Source organism: Cyprinodon tularosa, unplaced genomic scaffold (genome assembly GCF_016077235.1).
Source record: "Cyprinodon tularosa strain WSP-4 unplaced genomic scaffold, ASM1607723v1 ctg1198, whole genome shotgun sequence".
In the NCBI taxonomy this organism is placed as follows: Eukaryota; Metazoa; Chordata; class Actinopteri; order Cyprinodontiformes; family Cyprinodontidae; genus Cyprinodon; species Cyprinodon tularosa.
Window position 1 is genome coordinate 50,140 of NW_024038001.1, and position 26,185 is coordinate 76,324.

The following is a 26,185-nucleotide window of genomic DNA, read 5'->3' on the forward strand; positions in this document are numbered from 1 at the left end:
ATAGGCTCCCCCTTGCGCTTTGGTGGGAAACTGCTGTGCGTCGCTAGAAATTCCAGACCGTCGGTGCAGAAGCATACCAGCAAAACTGGTTCGCAACCAGACCTGCTCTCAGATGCCACCAGTGGAGCATATTGGAAGCAGCAGCCAAAAACAGAAGGAGAACTGCCAGACCCCAACAATATGTTTGTAGACATTTTGTTGTTTCTGTGTTCTAAAGGCAAATTATAAAATATTAAATAAACAAGGCACACAATAAAAAAAGAAAATACCAAAACACATTATTATTTGACAGTGATGTGTAATAACGGTGATGCTCCCTCTAAACATTACAGTGTGACCAGGTTATGTAACTACACTTAATCTTTACTTGTATTGCCACTTTTGGATTTTAATATTTTGATTAAAATCTTACTATCATGCTTTGTTTTTATAATTGTATCATACATCTATATTTGCATACATCTATACATAAAGATCATTTTGAACCAAAGTGTATTACACGGTTTTACTGGATATAGCAATGTGTTTTTCACAGATCTGCTTCTTCAACCATCCATATCTACAGGTTGCATTTTACAAACGGAGAGCACAGTGGTCTGAGGAAGAAAAAATTGCTGCCCTACTTTTGTTAGTTGCAGCAGAGATACAGTAGCTGACATTAGCACAGCAGGGTGTACACAGGTGTTTTCAGGTGAAATTGCAACATAACAGAATGTATCCTCCCCTTCATAAAGCTCTGGACTTTGCCACCTGTATAACAACTTAGGATCTTAACGGTATATCTGAAACCTATCCTTGATATCCTGGGCATCTAACACAAACACCCACTGCATGAAAAGTGGGATTTTCTTCAATATGCGGCACTGTAGATTGTCGTGGAACTTCAGGTTAGCGGCAGTTTACGGCAATTTGCAGGCTTCGCCGAAAACTCCCGTAAATTGTCAGAAATTGACGTGGACTTTCTTAGGCAGTGTTCCGCCCATGCCTCCCCCCCATTGAATTCTAGGGGAGGCTTTAACATGTAAATGAAAATGCTGTGAGCTATACAAATGCAAATCAGGGTTGCATGGGGAGTTTTACCCCAAGTAACATTTTTCTAAAAGGTAAGAAAATCTCTGATACAAAGAGATCAGGATCAGTATAGCCTCTTACATTTTAGCTTGAATTGATTTATTTAATTAAAGTATAGAGACCAAAACAGATCTTTAGCTGACAGAGCAATACATTTAGAGCAGTAATTATTTAAAAAAAAAATGCATTTAAGAGAAAAAATAAAATGTTGTCTGTCAATATGCTCAATTCACAATTACTTAAGTGGAAAAGTTTCAAGAAATGAGTCTGAGATGATTCACTTTATAACATGGCACATTATCCTGTTGGAAGTAGCCATCAGAAGATTGGTACACTGTGGTCATAAGGTCCGGCCAGGTCAAGATCCGCAATTGCAATCGCACCAATCAGGAAAAAGAACATCGACAAATTCCGGTTCGTCAAATTAAAATATAGCAGCAACAGATCGGTGACTAGAAATTATAGCACAATTTTTATATATATATAAAAAAAAAAACACAGTTTATTTAAATGATTGGATCCAAACTATTGGTTATTCACCAACGAGGAAGCAGAGTTCTCATCTCCATCAAAATATAGATATAGATGATGGTGGGATTTTTTTAATATGTCATATTAAATTAAGTGCTCACAGGGTTCATACAGGAATGAGTGACTGTAATTTAATGCTATTTTAATGCTAGAAATGATTTTAATGCCATCAACAAGAACCATGTACACAAGTTATTAGTGTACATGAAGTATGAAGGAGCTGTAAGCACAGTTCCATAACTCCTGTATGTATGTAAACACACACACACATATACGTATATATATATATATCCTCTAGCTTTTTCTCCGCCTGGAGCTTCCTTTCCGAACATACGGCTTTATGATCAGTTCCACGCAAATTAATTGCGATATAATATATCTGACGAAATTGTTTTTATAAGCATTTTTTATTAAAGAATTATAAATACTTCGATAAACATATTTAAATAATTTTAGTGCCAATTCAGGCCTTGATAAAAAAAAAAAAATTAATGAATTGTAATTATTTTTAATGATCCGTGGAAACCCTGGTTCATCTCGCGCATGCTCTCTACGATCTCCAAGAAACTCAGAGCGGAGCGGTCTGGAGCCACAGCGGAGGATGTATGCTTTGCTTTGTGCAGGCGGTCTGGAGCGGAGTATGTGGGATTTCGGGGTAAAACTCCTCTTGGACGCGATGGCGACTCTGCATCGAACAAGACGAACTCAAAGAAAAGAAGCTAGCGGTAAATATATGTTCGATTACTGCCTGCTAAGCTAAAAGCAGCCTAGCCTAGGCTACGGCTAATAGCAGCCTAGCCTAAAGCTACGGCTAATAGCAGCGTAGCCTAAAGCTACGGCTAATAACAGCCTAGCCTAAAGCTACGGTTAATAGTAGCCTTGCAAGAACAAGCTTTATTAAAGTGTATTTTTTGTGATTCACAGGAAGCAGTACGCCGTCTTCACAACTCGGAGACTAATTGCAGGCGCTATGAACCGGAGCAAGGGTAAGATTTAAAGAATATGCTTTCATTCTGCGGTAAAAGGCAATGGATATGGATAGATACCGATCATAGCTGTACATTTTGTTTTCACAGACCTCCTATTTGCTCGGAGCCATATCAGCAAGTCCAGATTTGCACGATGTTGATAAAGACAACATTGTGTGTAAGTGACTTGTTTTAATGTTTTCTCCTTCCTTGTTACTGTGACTTGCGTTTGATTTTTTATTCATACCACTCTCATTTAATTGTTTTCCAGCTGCCTGTAAGACGTATTTTGAGACGGTACGCAGGAGCTTCAGATATACGCAGCCTGAGAACACGTTGCTTGCGGAGGCTGCAAAGCAATCTGCTCGGAGTCGGGCTAGAAGAAAGAGGGTAAGACTTTATTTGGTGACTATTTTTCAGGTGCATTGATAGATGTGTTGTGTCCATACGCAGTGCGCTGATTCATTGTTTTTTTTTTTTCAGCTGCTGAAAGCGAGGCAGAGTGTGCTAGCAGATGAGGAAGTGGAACTCTGGAAGTCCGCCACCGTCGACCTCATGTCCGACGAAGAAGATGGCGTCGTTGGCGGTGTCTCTGGATGGATTGTACGGTCGCCGCCATTTCGTAGGCCGGATCTCTCTGAACTCTGTGTTAAGCTGCGGTCCCGGTTAGAAGCGATGCCGAAGTACAGGGCCACGCACAGTAGGCATCTGCACATCGGACCTGCCTCGGAGGGAATGCTGCCGGTTACCTCCAACCCCGAGGAAGCAAACGGACCGTTCACGGACTTGTAATTTTTAGATACGCATGTGTTTGGATACGCGTTGTATATAGTTGTGTGTGTTTTAATAAAGCTCTTTCTTTGCATAAACAGCTTCCTGGCAAATGTTCATTTCCTGTATAAATTCATTCATGTACTTGATGGTAGCCTAATAATTGTAGTAGTAGTGTAGGATAACATAAATACACAGCATATGAATGAATAAATATATGAATGAATAAATATATATTCATAAATATATATTCATAAATATATATATATATATATATATATATATATATATATATATATATACGTATATATATATATATATATATATATATATACGTATATATATATGTATGCCAACCAATCACGAGCGACTTTACTTGTTTAAAAAGAAGTGGTTCCGTCCAATACTCAGTAAGAAAATTAAAGCCTGGCGTGGCCACGTGTGGTTTTGCTGCCAATCACGAGCGATTTCACTTGTTTGAGAATAGTGGTTTCAGCCAATACTGAGTAGGTTATTCATGCCGGACCTGGCCAGCCGCGCGGGTTTGCTGCATTCATATGCTAATTAGGGCCATTAGTACAGCTGCTCGCTCTCCACATACGTCAGAGTCCGTTTCCGACAATTTGTGGCACGACAAGCGCGGGTTGCAAATTGTCGGAAACTGACGAAAATCAGGGAGATCTGCGGGAGTTTACGGGAGTTTAAGGGGACGAAAATCTCACTTTTCATGCAGTGACCGGTGGGTGTTTTTCATATCTTGTAGAATTTAAAGAAAAACAACATATTTTTGCATATTTTGAAAGGTTTACATAAATCCATTTTGGTCAAAATCCTAGAGTTGCAGATAATTTAGAACCTTTTAATTATCAGTGTTCACTGCAGCGGGTAATAGGCCTACAACCATTTATGCCCCACAATTCAATAATATGCTGATTAGGTGGATTAGTTGCTCTAAATTGCTGTTAGGTGTAGGTAAATGTGCCCCTACAGGTTTTGGATTTGTGTTGCCCTTGAATGGACTTAAACCTTTCAAGGCTGTACCTGCTTCTCGTCAAATGAGGGTCGGAAATAGGCACCTAGCGTGCCGTGACCCTGAAAGAATAAGTAGGTAGAGACATTGGATGCATAGAATGTCCAAGTTACAGTAAAGCCCAGCTCAGATTGAATGAAAAGAATTAAGAGAAGACCAAATGTTCACAGGAGCTCTCAATACAAATTGACTGAGCCTCAGTTTGCAAGGCGGAATGGGCATAAAAGGTTTGAACTTAAAAGTACATTTCCTTCAAAACTGTGCCCAAAAATACTGTCTTGGAGTTTTATGCAACTCTATGACTGTAGTGAAAGGTGTTTTTTTTGGTTGTCTTTTTTCATGTTGCTTTCTATTCTAATGCATTTCCTATTTACAAAACATCCCCAAATTAAAGAAAAAGACTCTTTGTCAAGGAAAAGTATTAACTAGAACTTATTGTGACATCATTGGGCTGTGTTGGCTCTTTATGTTCATAAAGGTTATACTACTCTATAAGCTAAAGCAGGAAATTGAGCTGTAAGAGGTGGAAACAAGAAGCTGTGTGTGTTCTCTGTCTATGATTGGTGTGTTTATAGTGCTGTGAGAGAACCATCGGACGTTTTTAACCAACAAACAGGTGTGGGAAAGTGGCAACATTTTCTTTTTGTTTTTAGGTTAGAGGTGCGGGTTAGATATGTAGGTACTGGTAATACATTGAAAAGAAAAAGAAAAGAAAAAGTCAATATAAAGTCCTTGTAGAGACAGAAAACCACAGATGTATAGCTGTGTGGTGTATGCGTGGGCTGCTGTTTTGGCATCAGAGTGAGCACATTTTTTATTTCACCATCAAATTTAAACAGAACTGATTAAAACCAATAGAAAGACACACATTGAAATTATCAAATTTTGAACAGAGTCATTGACATCTGGATATGAACTAGGCTGAGATTTCAGAGCAGCTGATACTGCACAATAAATTGGTTTTGATTAGCATGATCTGGGTAATGTCTTTTTCAAATATTGTGGAAGCAGCAGGAAAATCATTTTGAGTTGAAATTATTTTACAAAAAGATCTGGGTATTGGGTCTATAAGGCACATTTAATTTCTAGTTGAAACGCAGCAGTGTGTTGCATTTCATCATCATTCAAAATATAACTTTAGGTGCTTTCTTACTAACCAACAATGATTCTGAAGTGAATGTATCTCCTAGTTGGCAAGTAGTTAAATAAGACAATTTTTTTAAACTAACATATTCACTTTAACAAACTTTGAAAGTTTCCCAGGCTCAATGTTTGGCCACGTATTTTGATGTATTTTTATTTTTGGAGAACGAACCTGAAGGTGTTGTTATCGATGTTGAAAAATAGCTTTTGAAAAAAATAAAAATAAAAAAGAAAGATAAAAAGGGGGGAAATACTCAATTATTTTTCTTTTTTTTCCTGATAATCAGAATTTGTCAGTGAAAACGTAAAATCACTGCAGCAACCCTGAAAGATAATCAAAGTGGACTCCAACGCATTATCACTTGAACTGAATTGTACATTGTAATATTATTGAAAATTAAATGCAATTGTTTGATGATAAATTAATTTGGACTGAACTGGACTGTAAATACCATAACTGGGTATAAATTAGACATATTTGTCTTCAAAAGTACTTTGAAATGGCATTTGAAGTTATATGGCACAATAAAAATCTCAGTAATATAGGAGACAAGCATTATTTAGTCTTTTTTTTCGTTTTATATTATAACGCCATAAATACGATTCGTCCATAGGCCAGTAGGAGCCTTTTCTGCATTTTGCACAGCTTTTTTATTTTTTATTTTTGGGGTGTGTTTTTGTCGTGCAAACACCATATTCTGACCATTTTGTCACAGCAAAAGAAATTTAGTCAGTCCTCCTGGGAGCGAGTCTAATGAAACAAATAGCTCTGCTGTCACGTGAAAGGCCTAGAAGCAAAATGCCCCTGACCCATTTCTTTGGGTCTGGACCATTGGGCTGAAGAAATCAAAACATATGGTGCTGGTATCTGTGTTTGGACTGGGAATGAGTTGAAATTGTAAAAAATAAATTCTCAATGTAAACCAGATAGCTCTGATCATGTTTATGTACCTGTTAAATACTTTTTAAAGCATCATCAGACTGGTACACGTGACTTCATTTCAACAGCTGACAGAATCCCCCTGTGCTGAAACAGTAGTGTTACATAGAAAATCTGTTTGTAGTTTTTGTTAGATTTTCTTTAGTTGAATTTTATCACAGATTTGAGCATACAATGTTTAAAAAACATATTATAAAATGCTTATAAGGTATAATTCTTCTCTAACCAGTTTTCATCTTAAAGAATGGCTAGTTTAGAGATAGACAAACAGCTGCTCCTAAAAGCTTCAATTGACCTGTTTAGATAGCCTCTTGCTGGGCTTAGGCACCCTATGGTCAGATCAAGGTTGTCTAAGCTGACTCCTTTCTTAGAGCACAGGAAGGACTCAACAGAAAAACAGCTGAGACCCCTGTCATCTAAGTCCTTACATTTGATACACCGTTGATTTTTATTGTGTTTAATATTTTTTTGTGTGTAAAGTAAAAACCCCTGTGTAGGAACCTATGTACATAGAGCTGCGGGTGCTTTGTTTCACCTTCCATCCTACTGTTTCTTGGAATCTCATATTAATTTTACCAAGAAGAAAGACAATGATTCTTCTTGCTAAAAGGGAGTCTCTCCTTTCCACCATCATCACATGAGGTTTTTAAGGGGAAAATATTACTACTAAGTGAACAACTTTACGTAATCAGCTGGGTTCCCTCAGTTAGAAAAACCTGTACCGATTTTCATTTTTAATTAGATTTGACCTCTTTGTATTTTACATAGAACTGAATGCATACAAATGGATATATCCTTCAAGATTTTAATATATGTTTCTACAAATAAATTAGAATTTTTTTTCTTATACAAGACGCTTTTTAGGATTTGAAATTATTCTTTTGTAAGTTGATGGTTTATAAATAAACAGAATTCATCTAAAATTTATTGAAAAATAAATGTACATTTTTTGTTCATATCTGACAGTGAACATACTAGATATACAACTAGAACAGATATGCAGCTGTGGAGGATAGTAAATCAATTCTGACCCAGGCATCATTCAGCTCAATCAATGCAAAGCATTTGTAAATACGTTACTGATGCAATATTGTCTCTCTGATCACATAAAACGTAAAGCTGTGCTGATTGACTGACAGTTTTTAATCTGTAATTGATCTGCTTTTTTTTTTAGGTAATCCGCTTCTCAGAGCTAGAAATGAAACAACATAGACCTTCTTGTAAACTCACAGAGTTCAGTGATATTACTGTAAACTATCATATGGAAGAAATGCAATAACCATAATAGTGTAGGGAATTTATGTCTGATTCCAGCTGTGCGCACTATAGAGCTTAAAAGGATATGACTTTCTTGCTCATTGCTTTTCTCTGGATGCTGTTTACTGCTTGGACAGAAGGATTAAGTCTCATCTCAATTTTCTTTCTTCATCCCCTTGTTCCTAATTCCCTTTAAATGCTTCTCTGAACACAAGCCAGGTCATCCCTACAGCGCTGCTTTCCATCTCACTTCATTAACACTGGCGGAGCTCTCCAGTTAAATCCCCGCTGAGGAGAAAATAATTGGAAGTCCCTGGTGTTGGTGTGTTGTGGGTGAAGACACATTGCACATGTAGAGTCGAGACTTCTGACCTCTAATACTTTTTTTCCCCCTGTGTATAATGAGACCACCAGATATGTGGTATGTATTTCCAATTACATAAAAAGGGTAAACTTATTTTGCAGCATTTCAACAATTTGCTAAGTACTGTAAAACATTTTTTTTTTTTTTCGTTTTCTGAAATTGGTTTCACTATTTTGGAAAAATACACACAAAATGTAATATAAAATATCAATATAAACATGTTTAAACCGCATTAGAGAAATCAACAGAAAAGTACAACCTCATGTTTCAGTGTAAAATTACAAACCCGTCTTGAATGGATGGAAACAGTTTGATCTGCGTCTGTGAAAATTAGACACAGCGCATTAGAAAAATAATTGAAAAGGACGTTTATGATTTGCATTTAGATGGAGGTTTTTCATACTTGTCCCAGAGGAAAATAATGCTGAAGGTGATACAAAATTAGCATTGCTGACTGAGCAAACATAAATAAGACCTAAGTCACTTGAAAACACTTTATCCGTGGAAGGCCCAGCTTATTGAGATGCATATATTTAATTTATGTAACATAGTTCCAAATGTGGAACTCAAATATTCTGCAGAATCATTAGATAAAGGGATGGACTTCAAGTCATATGTTTCTTTAATGATTATGTCTTGTGGCTAAATAAGTCCCATATTTATATTCTTAGAAAATTAGAATGTCATATTACAGGTGCTGGTCATAAAATTAGAATATCATGAAAAAGTAGATTGATTTCAGTAATTCCATTTAAAAAGTGAAACTTGTATATTATATTCATACATTACATACAAACTCATATATTTCAGATGTTTATTTTGTTTAATTTTGATGATTACAAATGACAACAAATGAAAATCTCAAATTCATCATATCAGAAAATTAGAATATTGTGAAAAGGTTCAAAATTGATGGCCCCTGGTGCCACACTCTAATCAGCTAATTAACTCAAACCACCTGCAAAAGCCTTTAAATGGTATTTCAGTCTAGTTCTATAGGCTACACAATCATGGGGAAGACTGCTGACTTGACAGTTGTCCAAAAGACGACCATCGACACCTTGCACAAGGAGGGCAAGACACAAAAGGTCATCGCTAAAGAGGCTGGCTGTTCACAGAGCTCAGCGTCCAAGCACATTAATAGAGAGGCGAAGGGAAGGAAAAGATGTGGTCGAAAAAAGTGTACAAGCAAGAGAGATAACCGCACCCTGGAGAGGATTGTGAAACAAAACCCATTCAAAAATGTGGGGGAGATTCACAAAGAGTGGACTGCAGCTGGAGTGAGTGCTTCAAGAACCACCACACACAGACGTATGAAAGACATGGGTTTCTGCTGTCGCATTCCTTGTGTCAAGCCACTCTTGAACCACAGACAGCGTCAGAAGCGTCTTGCCTGGGCTAAAGAGAAACAGGACTGGACTGCTGGTGAGTGGTCCAAAGTCATGTTCTCTGATGAAAGTAAATTTTGCATTTCCTTTGGAAATCAAGGTCCCAGAGTCTGGAGGAAAAGAAGAGAGGCACTTCATCCACGTTGCTTGAAGTCCAGTGTAAAGTTTCCACAGTCAGTGATGGTTTGGGGTGCCATGTCATCTGCTGGTGTTGGTCCATTGTGTTTTCTGAGGTCCAGGGTCAACGCAGCCACATACCAGGAAGTTTTAGAGCACTTCATGCTTCCTGCAGCTGACCAACTTTTTGGAGATGCAGATTTCATTTTCCAACAGGACTTGGCACCTGCACACAGTGCCAAAGCTACCAGTACCTGGTTGAAGGACCATGGTATCCCTGTTCTTAATTGGCCAGCAAACTCTCCTGACCTTAACCCCATAGAAAATCTATGGGGTATTGTGAAGAAGAAGATGCAATACACCAGACCCAACAATTCAGAAGAGCTAAAAGCCACTATTAGAGCAACCTGGGCTATCATAACACCTGAGCAGTGCCACAGACTGATCGACTCCATGCCACGCCGCATTGCTGCAGTAATACAGGCCAAAGGAGGCCCAACTAAATACTGAGTGCTGTACATGCTCATACTTTTCATGTTCATACTTTTCAGTTGGCCAACATTTCTATAAATCCTTTGTTTTTATTGGTCTTCAGTAATATTCTAATTTTCTGATATGATGAATTTGAGATTTTCATTTGTTGTCATTTGTAATCATCAAAATTAAACAAAATAAACATCTGAAATATATGAGTTTGTATGTAATGTATGAATATAATATACAAGTTTCACTTTTTAAATGGAATTACTGAAATCAATCTACTTTTTCATGATATTCTAATTTTATGACCAGCACCTGTACTGTATTCAGAAGACAACATTTATTTTAGAAATATCATAATAAACATTATTATTTTTCAGTAGAACGTCACTAAAAGTCATTATTTAAGAAATTGACAAAACACAAACAACAAAATTTGGAAGGAGACACTGTAGTAAATAAGATGTACAAACAATAGAGACAAATACTGTAGAAAAGAACTCAGGGAAGCCAAGTCTGTTGAAACTTTGAGGGGGGATTTACAAGGTGTGGGCTATGGCTTAAGCTAAAGCTTCAAGAGCAAACACATGCAGATGTATCAGTAACATGGACCATAAAGACTGTTTGGGTCCCCCCACAGACCACCAGACTGGCAGTATTCTCGGAAGAGTATGTACTGGAAGTTCCCCCGCCTAAACAAGCTGGGCAGTAAATGTAAGGCAGCACTTTCTACTGCTGCAACAAGCTAAAAAAAAAAAAAATCACTGTTTCAGATTCTGGATTCTGATTCTTTTAAAAAGAATCCTCATAAAAGTTTTTACAAACAAGCTGATTAACCAGAGTTCTGTCTGGTGCTTCAGGTACTTATGCTGTATAAGACTGTTTCATTGTTTTATTTACCTGAATCTGATTGCCCTTTCTGAGTGATGTTAGGATTTTCTTTTGTTATTATTCTTGTATGTTCTTTTTAAACCCTAATAATACCTGCCTGTTAAAAGTCAAGACTAATGTTTTTCCAAGCAGTTTATCCAATTAGTACAGCTCTTCTTTGACGATAAAAAGTTATCCTCATTACACACGTGACAAAGATTTGAGAATGAAATGGGAACATGCAGACAGAGTGGATTATTCTTAACAGAGAGCTCTGTCATTTTGCATTTAGCTTGTCCTTGATCTAAGAACACTGACTATTATCTATATATGGCTGGAGCCAGGGAAGTCTCTTCATTTAAAAACATGTATGAACTAATGTGGTGATTTGTGATGATGTGGCAGAGTGAGGCCCTGTAGGTGTAAAAAATGCTTCTTATAACTGTTATTCTGGGCTGCTAACTGTCTGAAAAAACAAACCTGATGGTACTTTCCTATCCATGCAATCTATCTGGCAAGATTACAATTATTTTAAAGCTGTTGTCATGTTTTCTGGTCCTTTAAACATAACCTTATAAATTGGTATTTAAATTGTTTAAGTAACAGTTGTTCTGAGTGATCTCTTCTCAAGAAAGAATCGATGAAAGCTTAAAGGAATAGTACACCCAAAACATGATTAGCCTTCATTTTCTACTCACCTCCATGCTGAACAACACTCTGGAGTACTTTTTTGATATCTCAAATGCATCTGGAGATCTGGGAGGCTTCTTGCTGTCTGCTGACATTCAAATAATGGAGGTCCATGGCGCCCGAGACAGAAAGGTCCATAAAAGTCCACAAAAACGTGTCAATATTCCTCCATACTGCTCGTCCAATGTAATCCAAGTGTCCTGAGTGGGTAGCATCCAGAATTTACTCGAAACGAAGTCATTTAGAATGTTTTTAGAGCATAAACAGTAGTGTATAGGATTTCCTAATAGCGCCCCCATGCGCGCTCACGATTCTACGGAAGCCGGCAGACCAAACCGGAAGAAAGTGCGCATTCAGCGTCTGGTCTGCCGATAATGCAAGCGTAGAAGAAGAAATGTGCTGTTTACCTGTGCAAAGAAAGAAACAACGAAAGAAAAATGTCTGAGGACTTCAGTGTTGAGGAAGAGCATGAGTTCTTTGCCGAGCTGAATGCGCTGGTTTGGTCTGCCGGCTTCCGTAGAATCGTGAGCGCGCATGGGGGCGCTATTAGGAAATCCTATACACTACTGTTTATGCTCTAAAAACATTCTAAATGACTTCGTTTCGAGTAAATTCTGGATGCTACCCACTCAGGACACTTGGATTACATTGGACGAGCAGTATGGAGGAATATTGACACGTTTTTGTGGACTTTTATGGACCTTTCTGTCTCGGGCGCCATGGACCTCCATTATTTGAATGTCAGCAGACAGCAAGAAGCCTCCCAGATCTCCAGATGCATTTGAGATATCAAAAAAGTACTCCAGAGTGTTGTTCAGCATGGAGGTGAGTAGAAAATGAAGGCTAATCATGTTTTGGGTGTACTATTCCTTTAAAGGTGTAGAGCTTTCCTGTTACAATAAGCTGGAGGAAAAAGCAGCACAGCAGGAAGTTACCCTGACAGAGTTTTTATCCTCAGTGTTGAGTGCTCCACTCAATTTGATGTGGAAGTAGTGAGGTTTTACTTTTGTGGACAGAGGAGCGATCAGAATTCATACTCATCTGTTCAGTTAGTGGGTTCATCATATGAAACACTTTCCAAAGGAAGTAAAATAAACAATGAAGCTACACTAAAAATTATTCATCAGTTTGGCAGCTCTATGTTAAAGTGCTTTTAATTCCATTCAGAAGTTGTAAGAAAGAAGATATTTATCTGTTAAGATGTAAAGTAAGCATAAAAAAGGCTCTGCTTTCCCTGAGGAAGCTGCACTACTAATTTAGTGGAGGAACAAATTCCCTGAGGAAACCTCCCTTACAGAACCCTTGCAGCGGGTCAAAGACAAGGGTCAAATTGTGAGTTAGGTGGCGTTTAATCATGTAGGTTGCTCAATGTCATTTGCATTATTAAATACCATCGTCAGTGTCGCAGGTAGCTGACTGGTAATTTCCTTTCGACTGCGGTCTCACAAAAAGATTAATTGTGCACTTCCTGCTGTGGATTCTTCTTCGCTGATATTAGGCAGCTTCTATTGGTGAAATTGGCATCTAAACTAGGAATCAGAAAAAAAAAAAAAAAAAAAAAAACGTTTCTGGGAGAATTGATAGGTTAGAACCAGTTTTGATCAATCATCGATTCCGAATGGCCGACCCTTCTTGTCTGCATGCTACAGTTGGGCAAAAGTTCTCCTTCTTAGAAAGATGAGAGAGGAATACATTTACTTAAACTATGAAAGACAAGTTAAGATTAAAAAAAAAAAACAGGAAATCCCATTGTAGGATTTTTAAAGAATATTTCAATTATGGTGGAAAATAAGTATTTGGTCAATAACAAGAGTTCAGCTCAATACTACGTTGGATATGTCTGCAATGATAGGGGTAAAATATTTCGTATAAGTCTTCACAGGTTTGCGTAAACAGTAGGTTGTATATTGGGCCATTCTTCCAGGCAGATCTGCTCCAGAACACTGATGTTTCTGAGCTGTTGCTGAAAAACACAGCCTTTAACTCACTTTACAAAGTCTCTATGGGTTTGAGGTCTGTGGACTGGATACAACATCATACTATCTGAACTGGGTCAGGAGTGTATTTGCCTCATCTTTAACATTGCTAAAGCATTGCTGAAGCTGAGGGAGTCAGAAGTGTCCTACCGTGGATACAGAGAATAAGTTATTGACTTTTCCTCTGTGGTCAAAACTCTTTTGAAATTGAGCAAAATTTTGCAATTTTAAGGACTAGAGACTTAAAAACTTCAAATCCATGTTCCATTGAATTCAGTGAGAAGTTTCTATAGTAAGAGCTGATTCTGGGAGCCATGCCATCTGTTGGTGTTTGTTTACTGTTTTATCTGGTTCAAAGCTTGGGCGGCCATCTACCCAGAAATTTAAAAGCATTTTAAGCTTCCCTATGGAATTTCTCATTTCATTGTCCAGCTTGGCAAACTACAATAAAAATTACTAACATACGAGTTATTGACAATGGTATAGAAGAACTTAATTATTTTGCAAAATGGCATGAACTAAATTCTGTCCAGAACCTAGACCCAGACACTGCAACAGGCCGGATTATTGGGTTAGCGAGACAACTTCAGCCTCAACCCAGACTTTCCATTACCACAAAGCTGGATTCTTTCTTGGGGAGGCTGGTAACCATGGTAATGTACTCCAAAAAATAAACCTCCTTCATAGCAGAATAGCTTTCAGGATTGATCTGAATTGTAGAAAACATTCCAACTAGCAGCCAATCAGCTTTTCAAAAAACAAGGAAGTGCTCTTTCATTGAAGAAGCTATTGAGTTAACTTCAACAAAACATCACAATAAAATAACTTGAAAACCAAATAACTTGTCAAACAAAATATATTCTGACAAATTTTATATTTTTCAGTTTATTTTTCCTTTTCTTCCCTTACCTCCTGATATTTCAACCTTTTACTAATCTATATGTTTTGTCCTGGGTAATTTCCTCATTCACCAATAATATTCACTTTTTTCTTTTCTAATTAATGAATGAAGCTAAATAATAAAATAAATAATAATAATCAGTATTATGAGAAGATCCTTTGGATCACTATGATGGTATAAGTGAGACAGTTTTTTTAGTGGCTGGACCGGCAGGAGTGGGGACCCCTCTGTATTGAAGACTGCATGGGTGATTTGATACAGTATTATGGAATAGGCAGCTTGATGCACACTATCAGGGATGCTGAGCAGCTCAGGAAAAATACAGTCTGTAAAGCTGTCCATCAAAGGTCCAGTTATGAAGTTACTGAATGAATTCATCATATCTCCTGGCATCTTGTCTGAACACCATATAAAAGAAGGATTTTATGCCATCGCAGACCATGCCTGGATTTCTAGGAAATTTGAAATTCATTGCATTATGAAAATCATGCTATTACATTTATAAGTTGGCATATATTGCCGTAACAGCATACAGTAAATGAGAAGGGTGAATGTTAGACTGAAACTGCACCGATGGGGGATTAATGGTAAACCACCAGGTAAAAAGTCAGCAGTCCTTTGCCACCCTATTACGTCTCTTTCATGCCACCACTGTCTTTACCTTTTTATTGAGACCTTTTCTTTCTTTGTACTTCTGAAAGATGAGGTTTTGTTCCATACAGGAGAAATATGAAGCTCTCCCTTTTGCGCTCTTTTATTTTTATTCTTAATAGTGTCCTTTCTAGCAATGTGGCAATAACAATTTTTGTCCTAAAGGTGTAGCAGAGGATTTTAGTTTTTGAAAAGACCCGCCCTCTCTACTTTAAAAAAAAACACTGCACATGCACAACCCTGTACCTGCTCCCGAGAGGGAATGCATATTAACCTTGTGCGAGAACATGCAGAAGCCCATTTCTCCCCATGCACACTCTGTTTAAAAGTTGCTGTTTGCATGGCTCATAAAGGCTTACTTTCTAGATGAAGATTTGCAATTTTTGCTCTATGTCATGCTCAACATTGGTAAGTGAAAATGGGGATGAGCATGTAGGACGGCCTTACGTAAATATATCACCAGAATGATTGACAATTAGAAGGATCACTTATTTTGATGATCCAACCGAAAAAAGAAAATTCTCCGCTATACCTTTAAGGCCAGAAAGACCCCAAAAGAATTTACTATCACAAGTTGAGCATTGTTTCCATAGTGAAAAATTCATGTTATGTTGACTCTACTTTGGAAACTTAGAAGAAGAAAAAGGGGAAAACAATTGAAAGAAAGAGAGACAGAAGAGAGAGACTGACAAAACTTCATCTGTCTGCTTCATCACCTGCAAAGTTGTGACTGGTCTGCTACAATGAACCCACCACTTTATATGTGCACGTTCACAGATTCAATCAGTCAAAGCTGGATTGAGTGGGTGGCTGATAACTGTCTTGGTGGTACCGCTGATTGTGATTGCTGTTGTTGGGAATTGGTTAAACTGCATAGACTGGAAGTAATCCTGCAAGGATGAGTTTGCTTCTGGTCTGAACCTGCAGTATTTGTGTAATATTTGATGCCAAAGGAGATTCATTAAAGTATTGAGTTTTTATTCTGTACGCTATATAAAGAATTCTTCATGGGCTAACATTATTTTGATTAAATATTTGAACTGTATTTTACATTAGCTATGGGTCACAGTCATTAAAAGTAACAGAAATAAAAACTATGAATATATATCACTGCGTGTAAAGGATATATGCAATAAATTGTCTTCCCGTTTTGACCTAAATTACTTAAAGAAAAGAACCTCTCAATGATATCCCCTTCCAGCCATTACCCCTTAAAAACAAATAATGATATGGTTTGTAGCTTTGTAAATAGTGATTTTGGAAATAGCAGCTGTCCAACGTAATATTTTAACCTGTTACAATTTAGGCAAATTATTAAACCTCTGCATAATGAGTTGATGTGATTTAAAAATTTCCACTCTGCTCTTGAAATCAAAAAATTTTTAAATGATATTATTATTTATTGAGATGGATGAACATATACCTGAGAGCATGTTAAATAATCAAGCTATTCTTATTTGTCATGAAACTACTAAAAATATTTTTGCCTACAAATGCACAAAACGCAGTCAAATTATAGTTCAATTTAACAAAATTCTTCTAAAACATTTAGGTATAAGGGGAAAAAAATATTTGCTTTAAGTCAAGACAAAAAATTTAAAACCTTAAGAGGAAATCTCTTTGGGATGCAATATTTTTTTTATTATTCATCTTCAGCTTTTTCTTATCTTGAAGATTAGAAGTTTGAAGTCTTGTTGTACAAGAGATGAAGATGTACTGCTGAAGCAGGCTATTTGCCTTATATAGACTTGTTGCATGGCTGTACACTGCCTCAGGAACGAAGCTTAAAGGTCAGTTTTAATCTCAGTAACACCATGGTCTCCTAGGCTGCATGAGGGGGTTTGGCAAAAGAGAGAACATCACGTATAAACATTCCTTGAGGGTCGCAGTGACTTTGACGCAAATCTGCGCACGTGCATTCCAGTAAGATGTCGGCAATATTCCGTTGTGCATGTGCGTACACATAGTGCAAAGATGAGACTATAAATGCTCTGTGGATTGGTATGTGAGTCGAGAACTTGCAAGAGAGAAAAGACAGATATCTTCTGTTCGGATGTTCAGCGCTGTGTTACGTGTACTGAGGACAGCATGTCAATTTGATCTATAAAATAAATGCTTCTTCTCCCGTCCTGGGGCAATCAGATGATCAACTGAAGGTGTCCTGATTTTTTGACTTTTTACCATTGAAAAACCACCACATTTGGTGCATTGGCCGGGAATCGAACCCGGGCCTCCCGCGTGGCAGGCGAGAATTCTACCACTGAACCACCAATGCCACCAATTAATTGATCAAAGGTTTGAATAGGAAAGATCAAACATTTCCAGACCAGTTTTATTTTGAGTACAAAGGCTCAGCCTCCTTAATGTAGGACACAATGTGGACCAGGTTTTAATTGCACATTCTGCATTAACAACGTACTAATTATTCTGCTTTAAGTTTCTCTTCACAGACGCTGCTAAACCTGAAACCTTTTCTGAAGGAAGACTCACGGTTTGTGCCAAATGTCATAGTAAGGTAGGAAAACGATTAATGGATATTACACAGAGCTCAGCTGCTGATACTTTAGATTTGCTCCCAAATTCAGTGATTTAAAACAAACAGTCTATAGTATTAAGAACTAAATCAGAAGATGGAGACACGTGAAAATTAGGTGCCTATGTGAGAATAGGTCATGATTCAAATTAATTAAATAAGAACATTTAACAAGAACCTCCTAGTGATTATCTGGGCACAAAGTACAATGTAAGATTAACATGTGTACATGTAAACTATATGGAATATAAATATTAGAGAATGCAAAAGAAGCTGCTAAAAGTAAATGAATCAGGAAAACTAAAATTAAGACTGTTTACAACATAAAATAAACATTTAATCAGCAGGAGCCTATGCAGTATTTAAAGACAATGAATTTCCATAAAATAAAGATTCTATGAATCCTTAGATAATGCACTAGATGTACCTCTGAAAAACTTTAAGTATAACTAAGAAATCAACATTCAGATTAGTGTCACAATAATAATCCAGGATGTTTATTTAAGTTAGACTTTTTCTCTCCCCCAGCATCAGGACTAGGTGTTTACTCAGTAAGATACAGAAATAGAGAATAATGTTTGAAATGTTTTTGTACAAAATGTTACTTGGATTTTGAATAAAACTCTTACATCCTAAAGGTAAGAGGTTAGTTATGCTTTAGATTACATTAGATGATTCTACATGAAGCGTAGAATGAAAACTGTTTACTTCACTAAAGATTAATATAGAGACAGATCAGAATCCTAAATGCAGATGACAAAAGACTTAAAACAGATTATAGGCTAAAACAGACTAAATACAGTTCTAGCTCAAAGCCGAATAAAGTATGCTAATACTTACTCAAATATCTTTGTGTTTCGAAAGACATTTTTTCTGTCCGTCTCTCCCTCTTGGTTCTTTCATGGAGAGACGGGAAACAGTCACTTCGCATTCCAATCTGATTAAGCAACTTCTGGGCACTGCCGCACACGCTTGGCAGAGAACTGAAGGAGTGATTAAGGTTAAAGTGGACACACTAACTTGTTTATGAATATCCAAGACGAAACGTACAACCTTAAAAGGGTTACATTCCTGGTTATCTGTACCGAGCCAACTAATATTTAACAGAATAAACATTATAAATAAGTAAAAGTAAAAAATTTATCTCTGCAGAGTTTGCAAGATCAAGGATTAGTTTCATTTAGAAATCAGACTTTACACAAATGAGATGAAAAGTTAAACATAATTTCTGTCTCCAATACGAAATGCAGATTGTCACACATGTTCTTAATACATTTCTAACAGTAGAATACTGAATAAAAACAGGCTTTACAACTGGAAAAGCACCTTAAGATTTGAATTCAGGAATATTATGTAAATGTAAGATTATGTGACCAAGTGCATAAACTGTCCAATAAATCCTAGATCTAGATGTCTTTACAAATGTTGTTATAAAGCACAGAAAGTCAGAATGCAGATTGTCTTTACAAATAATATAGGATGGCACTCAACTTGCTTCCAGAGGAAAAAGGATTTTTGCTTATATTCTCATTATTACTATACTGCTAAAGTTTTTACTACTTCTTACTACTCTTGTGCATGAAAACCCTGGTTAATAAAATTGGAACAGACGGCTAAGATAATAAGAGAAAATATTTTCAATGTTTAAATTTTTTAGGGCAAAGATCACCAAATTGCCCCCAGATGATGCCTCCACCCTGTGACAAAATGGCTGAGCCTCGGGACGCTATGGAGCCTGAGAAGAACACCTGAGAGCTGAGAGTGGTTTGATTATATTATTTCTTGTCTTTTCTTTCATAATCTAATTCCCATGTAAGAGGAACCTGTTTAAGGGTCGCATTGTAAATTCAAACTGTTATTTACTCATGTTTTTTGTTTTCTTTCCTTGTGTCATTAACATATAATTGGGGATTGATGCATTTCGAGGAAAAGGACCCAGGAACTCTGTGATGAGAAGGACCTTACAGAGGAATAGGAAAGGTGATGAATTTTGACTGTATTTATCTCACACTTAGCTGTGTTAACTAGTATTTAAATTACAAGATTCCTGAAATTATTGTGGAACATTTTTAAGCTGTAACACCGATTGCAGAGTAGGATTGGACTGCCGTTTTCTTTGAGTAAAGTTTTCTCCTGTTTTTGTTATCTTAGGAAGGTAAGATGATTGTAATTTATTTCATGTTTCTTTAAACAGGTAAGATGATTCGACAAAAGATAGACCATTTTATTTGTTGTTTTGGCCTGAGGTCCAATCTGAAGTCCAACAAGCGTGTTACATGATTTATTTCATTATTATCAGAAAGGTTAATTCTCTGAGATTTAAATTTTACAGATTATTGGAGGATATTTGGAAATATTAATAATTGCAGATAAGAGAGAAGATACATCAAGACAAAATGGGACTTTACTGCAACAATCAAAAGTTCCCTTATTTTAATTTGAACATTAATTACAGAAAGTGGACTCATGACAAAAAAAAAAAAAAAAACAGGATGTGTTACATCTCTAGATTTCGTTTCAAGATACTGGTCAGTTTTTTCTTTCCTCTCAGGATAACATCTGATAGTGAGATTTAAGGACACTGGGACAAGGACTGCCCTTACTCTGGATCCACATAAGCCATGGACACATGAACGATATGCGAGGCCCAGGGGACCAGGACAACCAAGGAGCAGACTGACTTAACTCAAATATTAAGGGAGGTACATCAAAGAGTAATGAAAGGACAAGAGGACCAGCGAACTCTAGCTGCACGTCGAAAGAATGCAACAACAGGGACGAATAGCAGATGGATGACCGAGAGGACCAGATGTGATGAAAGCATCACAGGGGGGAATGGGATCCCTCTCCAATTGAATTAGATAAGTCAAACACTATGTACTACAATAGGATTGGAATAATATTTTCTATGATTAATTGATATTTGCTGATAAGAACACTAATTGTGGTTTTTCTGTCTTACTCATTTTGAGGGGATGGATTGTAAAGACCGGTGACCCCAGGCATAAGACTGCAAACCTTCGACTTCTGCCTGCAAAATACGAAAGGCAGGAACCGTTGATCCTGTGTTCATGCCTTTAAAAGCCAAGGACAGAGCCCTGAAGTGAAAGAACTATATTTTTGATTTTTTCAACAGGAAAGAAGACCACACAAGCATCGATTATTATTGTATTCTGTAAATATAAACCTGATGATTGTAACATACCATTGCTTTGCATTATAACCTGTATTACTGTTTTATTATTTCACATTGTAAACCATACATGGGCCGCTGACTGACTGACCAACTTAATTTTTCTTTTTCTTTCATTTACCTAGCCTTATATACTACAATACACTATAACTAAGTTCGAGTTATTTGAAATGTTTTGAATAGTTATCCTTCACATATTAAGTAATATCAAGATTGGGTTGAATGGTTCAAACAGGGTTGGTTTCACAGATCATCGTGAGTAGCATGGTCAGGATGCGATTTGTGCTACGGCCGACGCCGGAGGAAGGATGGATGTTTGGGGGAAGCATGGGTCGATGGGATAGTTTCCTCTTACATGAGTATGAAATGAAAAAGTAAGATGCCCACAGGACGAACAAGGGGTTTTCGATCCCATACTAATCGAATCATGGCCATGTGGAAAATGATGATCTTTCTTTGAAGGTTCAGTAATATTCACTTTGTTTTATTATTCACTTTAGGTTTGTTTTAACAATGTTATTCATTTGATTTTCGTTTTATGTGATGTTTCCCGACTCACACCCATTCCACACAGTGTCGGTCTCACTAAGATTTGGTTGTCTCACTAAGATTTCGTTTTTTCACTTGAACTTCACACACGCGTAAGTGCACTTAGTTGCGTAGTATTCACATCACCATGCAACACCACAAAGTACTTCATCTACAATGAAGCATAGGGGGAATGTTGAAGCAGGCTATTTGCCTTATATAGACTTGTTGCATGGCTGTACACTGTCTCAGGAACGAAGCTTAAAGGTCAGTTTTGAATCTCAGTGACACCATGGTCTCCTAGGCTGCATGAGGGGGTTTGGCAAAAGAGAGAACATCACGTATAAACATTCCTTGAGGGTCGCAGTGACTTTGACGCAAATCTGCGCACGTGCATTCCAGTAAGATGTCGGCAATATTCCGTTGTGCATGTGCGTACACATAGTGCAAAGATGAGACTATAAATGCTCTGTGGATTGGTATGTGAGTCGAGAACTTGCAAGAGAGAAAAGACAGATATCTTCTGTTCGGATGTTCAGCGCTGTGTTACGTGTACTGAGGACAGCATGTCAATTTGATCTATAAAATAAATGCTTCTTCTCCCGTCCTGGGGCAATCAGATGATCAACTGAAGGTGTCCTGATTTTTTGACTTTTTACCATTGAAAAACCACCACAGTACAAATCTAGAATTGCTAATCCTGTTCGAACTGCAAGAACTGTTGATCTCTTGCCATCTTCCTCTTTCAGCTCATCTGCAGGTTTACTGGTTTTCTGCATCTTTCACTTCTACTCTCCTAATAGTCTGACCTCTCGTTTTACCTCTGAGTTTACAGTCTCTTCAGCCCTCTCACTTTTCTCTCACGGGAACATGTGGGTAAGGACCCAAAGGAGAAAGGGCAGACTGAGGCTACACTTTCTGTCTGTTTTGTCTCATTTTACCTTCACCTTTGTTGGCTGCCTCCAACCTCCACCCCATCCTCTCCTCTGATCTATCTCTTGGTTACATCTCTTTTTTTCAGGCATCTATCTCCATCTACCAAAGAGTTCAATCTGAATTGTAATGTCTCTTACTCTTTACTGTCGTGTGTAGGTTGGAACCCCAATGTTGCAGGTTGTGTTGGATGAATACTGATGGAAGCGGAACGAAAGAGTCAGAACGTGACACACAGCAGCATCTGGCAGGCAGAAAATATGGAAAAGGAAATTAGTCTGCATTAAATTTAAACAGATAAGAGCTCATGTGACACTGGTACCAAAGATTGGGAGAAAGAATTAGAACAGATACTGTTCTATATCTAGTACCCTTTTCACCTTTGTCCTTCACCACTAACCTATGCATTAGTGTGATTGTTTCTGTTTAAATTGTGTTAGTCAACGTGAAAGCTCAGCCCAGAAGGTGGATTAAGCCGCCCTATTAGCTGTTAACATCTCTTCCCAGACATGAAATCATGCCTGCGACTGGTGCGACAGCCACAGAGATTATCTAGACTGCAAATACATGACCGACTGAGATGGCCTTTGTGCCACACAACAGAGGGCATTTCATGGGCTGAGAGCTGATCCCCTTATTGGTGCTCTGCTGAGGCAATGTAATCCTAAATTATTTAACTAGATTATTGAAGCATGAGAATTTTTTGGCCTTTGAATTCTGCGTAGCTGTATTCATATGTTTATGATGTAACATTAAGAATTTAAGGTATTGTGCACATCTTTTGCTTGTCTAAAATATCCACAGGATGAATATTTTCTTAAACTATTGGAATGCACATTAAAGTTGAGAAGTTGTTGCAATATTTCCCAGGCTGCTCTGATCTTTTTGACTCTAGAGTGACAGCAACGGCAATAACACAAACACATACAGAGAAAAGATACAAACAGTAAAATAACATTTTAATTTACAAAGTCTTGCTTAGAAAGTAACAGAATGATTTGTATTTATATTTAGCCTTTAGGGTCAAAACTTTTAGAACAAGATTTCAAAGCAATTATGGCTAAATTTTTTCCTGGGTATGCATGGACAATCTGGAAATGTACAAACTGAAATCTTTGCCTTTTCACCTTTACCTTTTGATTTACCCATTCCAGCACATCCATCCATCCATTTTCCGTCACTTATCCCAAGTGGGGTCGCGAGGGGGGCTGCAGCCAACTGTCTATGGGTGAGAGGCAGAGTACCTGGACAGGTCGCCAGTCCATCGTAGGGCAACACAGAGACAAAAAGGACAAACAACTATTCATGCACCCACTCACACCTAAGGAGAATTTAGAGAAGCCAATTAACCTAACAGTCATGTTGGAGGAAGCCAGAGTACCCACAGAGAACCCACACATGCACATGGGGAACATGCAAACTCCATGCAGAAAGACCTTGAGCCGGGAATCAACCCCAGAACCTTCTTGCTGCTACCCACTGTTCCACTGAGCAGCCCTCCAACGCATACATGTGCTTTTAAATAAAAACAATCGTATTTAACCTCTACCTGTACATTCTGGGTCCCAGTCCAGCTCAAATGCTAAATCTTACTCATAACTCTCAAGTCTGGCAGGCACTTTTTCAAAACGTATTAGTGTTGGCATAGTATAGAAAGCATTCTCACGCATTATGCTGCCACAATTATGTCCCTGCTTTTTCACACCTACAGCATTTTGTATGTGAGCTGATTAGATTTTCTCCCTAAAAAAATGGTAAACTGATAAGCCTTTTCATTTGTCTTTGCAACTTTGTAGAAGCCAATAAAATACTGTATATCCTCTGCATTTACCCCATCCTTTAGGAAGTTGTGGGCCTCCACTAAAGTTCTTTCAGGGCTTTAATTAGTAAAATGGATATTCATTTAAATGTTTTGGGTTTTTTTTAACAAAATATAAACACTTAAGGGGTTTGCATTTTTTTACACATAGATATAATTTTGCAACACAACCATCAAATGCTATTGGAGCAGTTTTATCAAAAAACAATGACTCTCCACATAAAGGTGTGTTCCTCATCTTTTGTTTCAACTATCACACAATGTTTTAATTCACAGACATGACTGAAGTTAAGCCAGGGTAATTTTCTTGCCAAATTGTTTTTTTATGCACAGAGGAACAACAAAAACAGTGTACTTTGTTTGTTCATAAAAAAGAAAGCATCTCTAGAGAAAACATAGACACACAATGGTTCCTTTTAAACAGAAAAATCCTTTCTCATTATATGGCAGATGTTTTAAGAGTCGACATCATCCTTATCTTTGAACTTCATTTGTTTTTCCACTCTTGTGTAAAGCTTGATTCATTGTCTTTTCCTTCCTTCAGTGCAGATATGTGGCAGCAAAACCCTGAAGCATTCAATTGAAATGCTAACTCTGACAGCTCCAGCAGTGGCAGTGCTTAGAGCACAGATTCATCCTGGCAGCACTGTGTTTCTTTTCACTGCCCTGTCATTGCAGGTCCAGTGTGATTACAATGAAAACCTATTAGGCACAAGAGAGAAAACCTCTAGCTTCTCATCCATCCATCCATCCATCCATCCATCCATCCATCCATCCATCCATCCATCCATCCATCCATCCATCCATCCATCCATCCATCCATCCATCCATCCATCCATCCAGGAGGTTCCAGTTTCTGGTCCAGTATTCTTGGTTCACCTGTTGTTACCGTGTTGTTTTAACCCATTTTTTTTCCTCAAAATGGATCAACAAAGGATCTGTAAAACTGACCATGCATGAAACAAAAGTTTTTCTAATCTGAGGTACAGTAGGGCATTTTGATTCAGTAAGGTGTTTCCCCACATGTTTTGTCTGGATTGTACGTTTCAGAGATGTTATCAGGATATAACTTGTGTAGACCAGATTCCTGGCATTGCTGAAACACTCAAAAATCCCAGTTAAGTTTCGTTGCAATCCTGGAAGCTAAAGCACCTCTTTAGTCTTCTGTACACTGTCACTCTAATTTTTTACATGCTTGTTTTATTAATTATTATTCTATGAAGAAATTTAGAACAACAGCATGTAACAAATTTGTTCAATGTCCATATTCAGTAATGAGCCACTGATTCTATTTCCTGTTATCCATTTGACATAAAACCCTACCCTTCCTCTTCCGCCATAATGGCTTATGATGCTGTGGTATTCAAATTACCTCCTACCCTCTGTCCCTACTCCAGGCACCTGGCAATGACCAGTTCTCTCTTGTGGTTTTTGGGTCACAAGCTGCAGCAGGAAAGCAGATGAATCACATGTCTAACATTAACTACGTCACACAGAGATAAGTGATGCTCTGGGAGAAAGAGAGGAGCTTACTGACCAACAGCATTATTGGCTTCCTACAGCAACATAAACAGAAAACAGACAGATGGGGAAAGGGGTAGGCAGAATGACAAAAAAAACAGGAAATAAAGCACAGATACTGAAATTAAAGCAAAGCAAAAGAGAAGGGGAATTTGTTTAGAGCTGACACAGTTAAAGAGAGGGAGGGAGAAAAAAAAGAGACAGGGAAAGTAATCATCTTAAAGGTCTGAAGGTCTCAGTCAGACTCACTCACTGTCCTAAGGCAAAGATGAATGCAAGAGTTAGCTCCTGCTGTGTGTGCAAGGAAAGATGAACACAATTTCAGAGCTGACCTCAAGGGTTAAAAGTATGAAATACTTGCGTGTGTGTGTAAAAATTCAGTGACAGCATGAAACTGAAAAAAAATGATCCTGCTGCTTAGCCTCTAAAGAGATCCTGCATACTTCTCCTCTCTGTTGCAGAAGTGTATCTTTTTGGCTAAAGTGCTCTTTTCCTACAAATCCTGCAGCA

The 26,185-nt window shown here is 37.7% G+C and overlaps 1 long non-coding RNA gene and 1 other non-coding gene across 2 annotated transcripts; one reads left to right on the forward strand and one right to left on the reverse strand.

Moving 5' to 3' along the window:
- Positions 1 to 17,352: 17,352 nt before the first annotated feature.
- On the reverse strand, positions 17,353 to 17,423 carry trnag-gcc. Its single transcript has one exon. It is a non-coding gene; the product is annotated as a tRNA-Gly (tRNA).
- A 1,237-nt stretch (positions 17,424 to 18,660) lies between these two features.
- Positions 18,661 to 20,171, forward strand: LOC119772797. The gene is made up of 2 exons (XR_005279307.1): positions 18,661 to 19,661; positions 20,014 to 20,171. It is a non-coding gene; the product is annotated as an uncharacterized LOC119772797 (long non-coding RNA).
- Positions 20,172 to 26,185: the final 6,014 nt, after the last annotated feature.